At 41.3% G+C, this 10,504-nt stretch overlaps 1 pseudogene across 1 annotated transcript; it reads right to left on the bottom strand.

The window, feature by feature from the left end:
- Nucleotides 1–2,019: 2,019 nt before the first annotated feature.
- LOC308340196 (polyadenylate-binding protein 2-like) lies at nt 2,020–6,797 on the bottom strand (annotated as a pseudogene). The gene is made up of 2 exons: nt 6,783–6,797; nt 2,020–2,662 (listed from the first exon to the last, which is right to left on the bottom strand). The product of its transcript is annotated as a polyadenylate-binding protein 2-like (transcript).
- Nucleotides 6,798–10,504: the final 3,707 nt, after the last annotated feature.

Genomic DNA, 10,504 nt, shown 5'->3' with positions numbered 1-10,504 from the left:
ATGGCTTCACCTCACGTTCCACAAAGACAAGCTCAAACTTCCAATTTATTTTTTCCAACCTCTTTTCTTGTGCTCCCCAACACAGGGCCGTGTAAAATTCTGCCTCTTTTAGACTGCATTTGATAGTTTATTATAAGAATTGGTTATTTCAGTTTGAAAGTTGACAGGGAAGAGCCTATTTCTGTCCTTAAATCCTGGCTGCTGGAGAAAAAGCTCTAAATTTCACTCCTCTGAGAAATGGAAAATGAACTGTGCCCATCTTTAAGACCGCTGAGTACAGCCATATGGCATTTTGTGGGATTCTTCTTCCCATTTTCAAGTCCGACGCACGAGGTGGGAACCAGGTTATCCTCCTGCTCCGGCCTTCCACAAGCCACGGTGATTTGAAAAATCCATTCTGAGATGTAACATCTGTGGCTGTGTGGTCAGAGGCAGATTTGTTTGCTAGAGCCTCCAGGCCCTCGGAGCGCCTTCTGTAAATTTTGATCTCTCGTAATTATTGGAAATGACACCAACTCCTCTTAATTAACCCCTCTGACATCAACAGAAGGTGCGCTGACTCTGTGAGGTTCGAGCAGAGGGCTGTGCGCTGGGATGGAAAAGATTCCATCACTCGGCTCACTCCTCCCATGGTCCCCAGGACTCAGACGACTGAAAAGATGGGATGGATTTGAGGCCGGCATTTCACGTGGATCTGAGGAAATGCCAGCCATTGCTTATCCAGCGATAGAAGAAAGGGCCACTTTTAAATAGGTGGACTGGGAAGAGGCAGTATGAGATGTCACAAATGTGTCCAATGTAACTGACCACCATCTTTTCCATAATTCTTCCATTGTATTTGCAAGAGTACTGTGGTCAGTGTTTATATTGTGAAATAGATCTCTCTCTTCTCTCTCTGTCTCTGTCTCTCTCTCTCACACACACACACATACACACAGTTTACTACTGAACAATGAGAAAACAAGGACCTCCCCCCATACCCACTTCCTTGATGAGGAAATGGCAATCCGTGCTTACAAATTAGTGTATGAATGGTTTTTCTTGTAAGAGAATTCCCTTTGCTCCATCTCCTCCCTGATACTTTGCGTTGTCCACCTTTCAAACTCTTAACCAATCTGCTGGAATTGAAATGGCTGCTCTCTGCTGTCCAATTTTGCATTTCCCTGAATTCCAATGAGTTGAAGCTGCTTTCTCTCTCTCTGTCGGCCATTCACGCTACTTCTGGGAAATGGCTCCGTATTTTTACTTATTGTTTCTACTGAATTATCTCTTTTGTTCACTTGTAAGGACTTTTTTTGTGTATTCTGGATATGTAGGGTCAGCTGTTTCTACAGCAAATATCTTCTAAGACAGGCTTTCAATACATTTGAGACTTGTCTTTTGCTCTCTTTATGGTGTGTTTTGATGAATAGAAACTCTTCATTTTTTATGTGTTGAATTTATCCATTTAAATAACTTTTTTTTTAAGATCTTATTTATTTATTTGACAGATAGAGATCACAAGTAGGCAGAGCGGCAGGCAGAGAGAGAGAGAGGAGGAAGCAGGCTCCCTGCCGAGCAGAGAGCCCCACGTAGGGCTGGATCCCAGGACCCTGGGATCATGACCTGAGCCGAAGGCAGAGGCTTTAATCCACTGAGCCACCCAGGAGCCCCGAATTTATCCATTTAAAGGGTTGTAACTCTTGTGGCTTATTTAAAGATCCTTTCCTTTTTCAGATTTCAGACTCCTTTGCCTTCTGAAGTATTACTATGTTATCTTTCATATTTGTGGTAAGGAAATTTGATTGTCTGCAGGCTTCCCCTACATCATGCCCCTCTCCCCTTTCTGAGGATAGTTACTGTGGGGAAGTAGCTTCTTAGTCAACAATTAGTTAATTCATCTTTGCGTGGAGATGGAATCTAATGACTCTCTTTTGCTAAAAAAAAAAAAAATGTTTTTTTCCATCAAGGTCATCTTTTTTTTTTTTTAAATTCTTTTTCTTTTTCCTTCTTTCCTCTTTTTTTTCCCCTTCTCACCCCCTAATACACACTTTGTTTTAAGTAAAGGGAATACCATGTTGTTGCTCTAGCCTAGCCCCTGTAGACGCAACCCCAGGGCCTGCTGTAAAACCATTGTAGAATGGAGAGCGGGAACTGTTGTAGTTGGTGGTCCAGCATGGTCTCAGGCTCATGGGAAACCCTGGTCCATTGGTTCGTTTTTGGGATCACCCTGATTTGTCTTCCTCTAAATAGGGACTCATCTAAGGCCAAGGAAGTCTTCACTGACTCTTTGTCTGAGAATTCTACGTACGCAAACCCTTTAGGATGACCACTAAACCTGTCACAGAGTAAGGTAATGCGGTTGACTGAACCACAGCCATGAAAGGGTGCTTCTGGTCCTTCTGCTGTTGCATCATAGTCCGCTTTGCCGACATAGATGGAACAGACATTCAGCCTCCGTCTTGTCTTCACTGGACATGATCGCCGGGCCAGCCTTGCCTGGAGGTGGACTCATATTCACCTGTTTCTCTACCTCGTTCTGTAGCTCCTTTAGCTTCTCCAATTCTTCCTCCACCTCCCTAACTTGAGCTTTGACCACTTAAAGCTCTGGGTCCTCAAAGGTTCCTTCCCCCCCTCGCGGGTCACCCTCAAACAATCCCAGTTCCTCCTCCTCCTCTTGACCCTGGAATATGTGTAGAAGTGATGGGACACTAATAGAAGTTGCGTGTGCCTTCTCTTTTTCCTCATCCACAAAGATTCAAGGACTCTGCTCTACTGGGATTTGGTGAAGCTGCAGATGGAAGGAACAAAGATGCTTGAATCCCTGCACGCAGGTAAATAGCCTGCCAGCAAGGAACACCTGTGCTGGGCAGTCACTTGAACAACAATAGGATTTGTGTTGTATTAACCACTACATTTGTGGGCTACTTTGTTTCATCAGCCATCATTATCCTAGCCAGTATGGAAATCGGCATCTTGAAGTTGGAAGCTCCCTTAACAAATTCTGAAATTTGTAGCATTGACCTATTATAGGCGGGTGGGAGGCAGTGAGGAAATCAGTAAAGAAAGACAGAAAGACAGAGTTCCATTCCATGGTAGCATAAAGCTTTACCTGCTGTAATTTTGAAAGTGTATCTGGTGCCTAGGAGATGTGTAGATCTGCAAGCAGTAGTTGGAAGGAGCTAGAAAACTGTTAGTGTGTTCGTTTTTGTTCACTGTTTATAGCAAAGTGTAAAAAAAGAAGACGTATCCCAGCAAGTAGTGGCTAGCTCAAGAGAAGAGATGGAAAGTTATGGAAAAAGCCTAGAAACTTGGGCTTGTCAAAACTGTTTTTGCACTCTAAGCCAGAATTAAAAGTTTGAATGAGGGGTGCTTGGGAGGCTCAGTTGGTTAAACATCTGACTACTGGTTTTGGCTCAGGTCATGATCTCATAGGTTGTGAGACCGAGTCCCAAGTCGGGCTCCTGGCTCAGTGCAGAGTCTGCATGAGATTCTCTCCTTCTACCCCTCCCCCCGCACTCACTCTTTCTCTCTCAAATAAATAAATATATCTTTTTTTTTTTTAAAGTTAGAATAAAAAGGATTTTGAACAACAAAGTTCTAATAGGGGTTCTTAATTACACAAAGGGATTAAGACCTGTGGCAAAGATTGCATTAAGGTTATTTCTTTTCAACTCAAGGTTATTTTATGACATAACCCCAAGATACCTGTCATTGCATTGAGAGAGTCAACCATGAGAGGAAGGGCACAGAAAGCAAAGATACATATCAGCTAATTCTATCCAGGGTAGAATTAATATGGTTATCCATACATGGGATTTACTGGAAGCAAATAGATAAGGAATCTAGTAAGTATCTGTGGGAATTCTCTTGCTAAATAAACTGAAGTCTGGTTTTAAAAAAGCCTGGGACTATAATGTAGCTCTCATGCCTCCAAACTTGCCCCTGTAGGAAGTCGACAGTGAAAACAACTTCCTCAAGGAGAATGTATGCCTCCAGCCCATTTCAGGTGGGGCCTTAGGGCAGTGTTTTCCCAAAGTATGGTCCCCAAACCAACAGCTTCACCATCACCCAGGAAACTGTTAGAAATGTAAATCACCAGACTCACTGAATCAAAAATTATAGGGATGGTGCCTAGCAATTTGCACTGCAGTAAGTCCTCCAGGGGATTCCGATGCTTGCTAAAGCTTGAAAGCCTTGCCTCAGAGAAGAAACAATCAGGAAATATATGCTGGACAGCAGGGAGCGGTGGAAAGGAAGTTTCTTCTAGAGAACAGAATTGAGCCTAATCAAGCTAAAGAACCCCACAGCCAAGGGAAAAGAGTCTTCCCAATGACTGCATGGCAGGATTCCAATGTTCCCATGATGATTGTCTTCTTTCCTTTCCTTTTTCTGAAGGAGCTTTCACATTGATAACATCTTTAATTTATTCGGTTTCCATGTATTAGAGTGGGATGGTTGCCAGATAACTAGTCTTTTAATTTCTAAATAGCCAGATAATGAGGATCTACAGCTAGACCAGTTACTGCTGGTGGAATGTGAGGAAAGTGGTTAAGAAGAAACCTCCCAGTCCCTGGGCAGTGGAGGCCCCATGAGATGAAAAGCTGTTGGGTCCATGACTCACTGTGTAGACACAAGCGATCTTCTGACCAAGAACATCCACAGTGATTTTTTTTTTTTTTTAGTGTATAATAAAGTTCTATTGTTTTGAGACAATTTCTAGTCCTATTTATTTCATTGTTATAAGTATGTTGCATTTTTAAATTTTTCCATAAGTTAATAAGTTGCTTTATGTCTTAAATACGTCTCTTTAAAAGAACATACATTATATTCAATTAAAGTGTAGTCTGGAAGTCCTATTATTTTTAACTGGGATATTTAGCCTTTTCACATTTATTGTAATTACTGACATATTTGTATTGATTTTTCCACCTTATTTTATGGCTTCTGTTTATCCCACGTTTCTGCTTCTTTTTCCCTCTTCTTTCTTGACTTCATTTGGATAGATTGATATTTACTTATTTCCTTACTGGCTGGCTGACTTCCTTATCTTTTATAACTCCCAGGTGAACAGAATTGGGTTCGTTGTAATCCTTGCTTTATGACAGATTTTCATCACTCTGTGTGTGTGTGTGTGTGTGTGTGTGTGTGTGTGTGTCTTTAGAGGGGTGGGGAAGGGAAGGAAAGGGAGAGAGAGACTCTTAAGCAGGCTCCATGCCCAATGCGAAGCCCAACATGAGGCTTAATGCAGGGCCTGATCTCATAGTCCTGAGATCACGACCTGAGCCTGAATCAAGAGTTGGAAGCTTAACCCACTGAGCCACCCAGATGCACCTTCATCACTGTTCTATGCAAAACCTTCCTCTGTGTGGTCCATTTGTTCACTTGTCAAACAATACAAAAAACAGTTATGACCTAATTGCACAACTGTTTTTGCTTTTTCTCTGTTCTCTTTCCCATCTCCTTCAGAATATCTGCTTGTGTATATGCAGGGCTTCTCAGACTTCACTCCAGATCTCTTTTTTACTTTTCATTTTCTTGTTTCTTTGGGTTGCATTCTAAGTAGTTTTTTTTTTCTCCTATCCCATTTCCAGTTAATTAATTTTCCTTTTGCTGTGTCCAATCTCTGTCTTACCAATCCATTAATATTTTTTATTTCAACTTATATTTGTTATTTCTAGAAGTCTGTTTTTCTAAATTTGCTCAATCATTTTGTTGTCTCCTTCTCATCACTCCTCCTCTCAAAGCTTTCTTAAATTTTTTAAACAAAATACACATTCTATTTTATAGCCCGTTCCTGATATTTCTCACATAGGAGACTTTTGATGGTCTGATTCTTCTATCCTCCAACTCTGATATATTTCACCCATTGTGCCCTTTTGTTGGTATTTCTTGGGATTTTTTTTAATGTGTTTCTCATTTTCCTTGGAAATTTTACCACTAGGAATTCTTGGAGACCTAGGTTAGAGCTGTGTCCCCTCAGAGAGTTTTCCTGTGTGCTCTGTCAGTTGCCTGGTGGTATTCCCCATCTGGAAACCACTTTAAATGCAATTCTCCACTTGAACTTCAATTTTTTTGTTGCAAGATTTTATTTATTTATTTATTTGACAGACAGAGATTACAAGTAGGCAGAGAGGCAGGCAGAGAGAAAGAGGGAAGCAGGCTCCCTGCTGAGCAAAGAGCCCGATGTGGGACTCGATCCCAGGACCCTGGGATCATAACCTGAGCCAAAGGCAGAGGCTTTAACCCACTGAGCCACAGAGGCGCCCCACATGAACTTCAGTTTTAACGTGCAGATAACAACAAGTTTACATGAGGGCTTGATGCTGATTATGATTTCTCAGGGGCAATTCGTTTTCCTTCTATCCCGTGTCAAAATAAATGCAGCCCATTACACGTGCTGCTCCCTTCTGCTTTGTAGCCTTATTTATCATTCTTCCTAACATGGAAAGTAGAGCCCATTAACATGCAGAGTTTTGCAAGATCTCTTACTGGAATCCCTACTTTTTTGAGTTTCCTACGTTTTGTCCTACCTCTTATAGTTAGAATGTATCACTCAAGACACTTTTAAGAATAAGAGTGGGTGCTGTTAATAATTAGACCCGGACAACAGACATTAACTAATGCTGTCCTCGGTAAACCAGGATATATGCGCACCCTACTCATCCCAACTGTATCTGTTTTGGTATCTGGCTCAAAACACCAGGTACTATTTGGAAAATTACAGCTTTTGCTGCTCGCTGACTTCTATTCTCTCATCCGTATATGTATTTTTACCCTTTGTGGATTCTTTAGTTTCCTACCAACTCAGTGAGCATTTTTCGGGTGTTTATGAATGTATTTTGTTTATCCATTTTTGCTGTTTCCATCTGGAAGCTCATGCAATAGATTTAATTTAGCATGTTATCAGCAATAACGGTCTTCTTCCTCATCTTCAAAGGCAATACACAGACTCACTTTAAGCATGAATTTTCCATACCCAGAAACTGGTCAAGTAAGAATTAGGATTATAAGCAGGTATTTCTTATTCTAAGAAGGGCTCATTTTTGTTGTTGTTTCATATATCACATCTTCTCACATATTGCTGGATGGTTGGAGAAAGCTTCTCAAAGGCTAGACTTTAGGGGAACCTGGGTGGCATAGTAGGTTGAGTGTCCAACTCTTGGTTTCAGCTCAGGTCATGATGTTGGGGTCCTGGGATAGAGCCCAGCATGGGGGCCATGTTCAGGACAGAGTCTGATTGAGAATTCTATCTCCCTCGGCCCCTCCCACTCACACTCCCTCTCTCTCTCTCTCAAACAAATAAATAAGCAAATAAATAAATCTTTTTTAAAAAGACACTGAATTTTAGCAGCGCTCTTGTGAATGGTTAAAAATTGAATAGGGCCTTAATATTGGCCTTGCTTTAATTCCTAAATACAAATAATATCTGGGTTTAGAGGGGAAAAAAAACCTTATTATTTAAAGTTTTAAATGGACTATGTGAATCAGAAAATGTTTTGCAAGAAGGTAGTTTGCTATTTGATACAGAGAGCATCATTTGTGGTACATATGTAGTTTTTATTTTATTTTATATTATTTAGCTTTCCTGGTTTAAGATTCAGATATTTATAATGTTGCTTCTGACAATGGGATAACACTAAGTATTTAATACCAAATACTGTAGCACTGTTCATCTCCTAGGTGGATTTAAACAGATAAATGGGGCATTTAACCATGTACAATTAGCACCCTAAGATATTTCTGTGGATTTGCCATTTAGAACACCCCTTAGAGTTATTGGTAAGAGAGATTTAGATAATTATACATGTTCCTGAAATAATCCCCTTCGGATTGAGCTCTTCAGAACATAACTAGAATAAGAATAAACTAGGACACAAAATGAACTGGATAAACATTTTGCTAAGATTTGATAAGTAAAGGCAGAACAGCACAAACAACCAACCTGAAAGGTACATAGGAATGATGCCGCTGGTTTGCAAGACTGCAGCATCTTTGAACATGGACTTGCTCACCACGAAGGTCTCTGTCTTCAGGGGCAGCACAATAACATCAAGGTTTACAAGATGCTGGTGTGAGTTAACCTGAATAGAGTTCCAACTAATACTGAGTCCTAAACACGCATGCCCCCATTCTAGAAATCCCTCTACTCAACGAGCAACAATTTAAATAAAGAATAAGGATTTTATGTATCTATGTTTTAATTTTTTAAATGTTTGTGGAAGGCATTGTGATTAATCAAAAAAAAAAAAAAAAAACAAACAACCACATCCTTTAGAAACATCAAGGTAGTGTTAGTGAACATTTCTAGAAGAGAAACAATGTGTTCAAGCTATGAGCATATTTTTAAATCATAGAAAACAAATTATATGCTATTATGTAATCCCATAGCATCTACTTTTATTTCATATCTAATCATAGGACTAAAAAAGAATAAGGAAATAGAGCAACTCCAAGAAACTCCATGGTTTAGGTGCACTCAAAAGAAATTCCACTTTCTGAAAACCTCTGAAATGTGCACAAAGTTACAAAAATCAGAGAACGCTTCACCTGCACTGAAATCAGGCACTAACTCTGGCATCCTGTGACCAGCCTCATAGACTTTCTTCTAGTTATGAAACAGTTAGAACACATTGAAAGGACATGCCAGGAGAACTCTCGACTCCCCAGAGCAAAGTACGTGCCAAGCTGTGGGCCATTAATGAAGGGGATGTGGACTAACCCCACTCATCTTCCCCAGGTCAGTATCCAAGAGCTCTGTGTTGTTCTTTGAACAGTCATTCCTTAGAACCTCCTGGTCTATGTCAAAGTTGTCCCAGAGAATATTAATTTAAAGGTGTTATTGAAATTTTCTTATGCTCGCTACAGTGTTTCTGTTTCCCAATGTGCTTTTTCCCTGTTTGTTTATTTTGGAATCTCTGTACTATAGGCTTTCATCGCTTGCCTTGTTATCTGTGGCTCTGCTTGTTCTGAAGTGTAAGGCACTAAGAAGTAGGGTTGACAAGCGGGTCAACTAGTGGGCAGCACGGTGGGTAAGTAGGCTGAGCTCTGCCCCAACTGTTAGCATCGAGAATTTTCTCTTCTTTTATGTAAGTCAGGAGAGTGTAGTGGTTCTGTGCATGGTCTTTGAAGTCAGATTACCCAGGTGCATGAAGAAAGTGGAGGAAGAAAAGGGAGCCCAGCATATCACTAGTGCTAATAAATTATATTGGTTATTGACATCTTTTCATTTCCATAGAGAAGAACGCACCAATATTCTGCTGGGAAATGGAAACATGAGTTTCCAGTATCAGGTATCAGAGCCACATGTTTCTACCAGATATATCGGACCTCGCTTTGATGCTGCCTTCAGTGTTGTCTGTTGTCCCCAAGAAACTTCCTGGTCTGACCTTCCCAGATTGAAAAGCTTTGAATTCTGCTGTGGAAAAGGGTCCATCATTGGTTTGTATAGGAGAAGAGGGAGTATCCAGAGATGCCGCTGTTTCTTATTCAAGCTTTAAATCAAACTCCTTGCCGTCAGCCCCACTTACAACCCTCTCCAAGAAATAGCGGGTAGCTCTAACCCCTGAGAATTTTGTAGTTAGAGGGACTACGTTAGCCTGCTTCTGGATTCTCTACTGGACCAGCTTTGTTTTCATTGGGTTTCTCCATTCAGCCACAGGCTTTCAGTTTCTAAATTTTCTAATATCTTTACAGTTACGTTCCTGTTGTTATGTTAGTGTCATTGGAGGGGAAGAGATACGTGGTTCCACCTCCATGTTTAAATCAAAATCTCCCAACAGTTTAGAAGAGTGAATAGTGGAAAGGGTTCATGGGAGACGCGGGAAACGTCCCACATGGGTGCTGCTCCCTCAGCTGGCACGGACTGTAGGGGAACAGAAGGGAGATGCTCTTGCACCGTTAGCAACAATAGGACCGGACAACACATATGATCCAGTGTCGTCAAGCTAGGCCCATAGACAAAGTAATAGTGTGAGCCCCACAGTCACCCCGGATCTGTGTCCGGGTGTCATTTCCTAACTGCGGTGCAGAGATCAGAAGTTTAAGCAGAGAACAGAGGTCATGTGGTCCCACTGAGCTAAGGAGATGGGAGTTTGGTGTTGCCGAAGCATCTGAAATATTTGGAGTAGAGCACCAAGGATGACGAAATCATGGGGAGCGTAGGGGCAGAAATATATGGAGATTCCCTGTGATTCCTGGGCCAAGGGCTGTGTTTGCAGGGCGAGATCACTTGAGATTGACCAGCAAGAGGCCGTTAAGGCATCGGAGAAAAACTAATGTTGGAGCAATGCTAGGCGAGGTTGCCATTCTGGCCCAGCCAGGGAAGAAAAATGTTACTAACTAACTAACTAGTAACTAATCTCACTGAGACAGCAGAAAACTGTATCTTGGTAGTAAAGAGGAAGCCCCAAAGTAAGGTCCGTCCTAAACATGCTTTGAAGTTTGGACAACACCAAAGGAGAAACAGAATTTGGTATTTGGGGTCCTGCTGGATTAGAAGGGTGTGGAAAACATCTCGGGTTTT

The sequence above is a fragment of the Martes martes genome (genome assembly GCF_963455335.1).
Source record: "Martes martes genome assembly, chromosome: 3".
Taxonomy (NCBI): domain Eukaryota; kingdom Metazoa; phylum Chordata; class Mammalia; order Carnivora; family Mustelidae; genus Martes; species Martes martes.
This window is presented reverse-complemented; position numbering and strand designations above follow the sequence as displayed.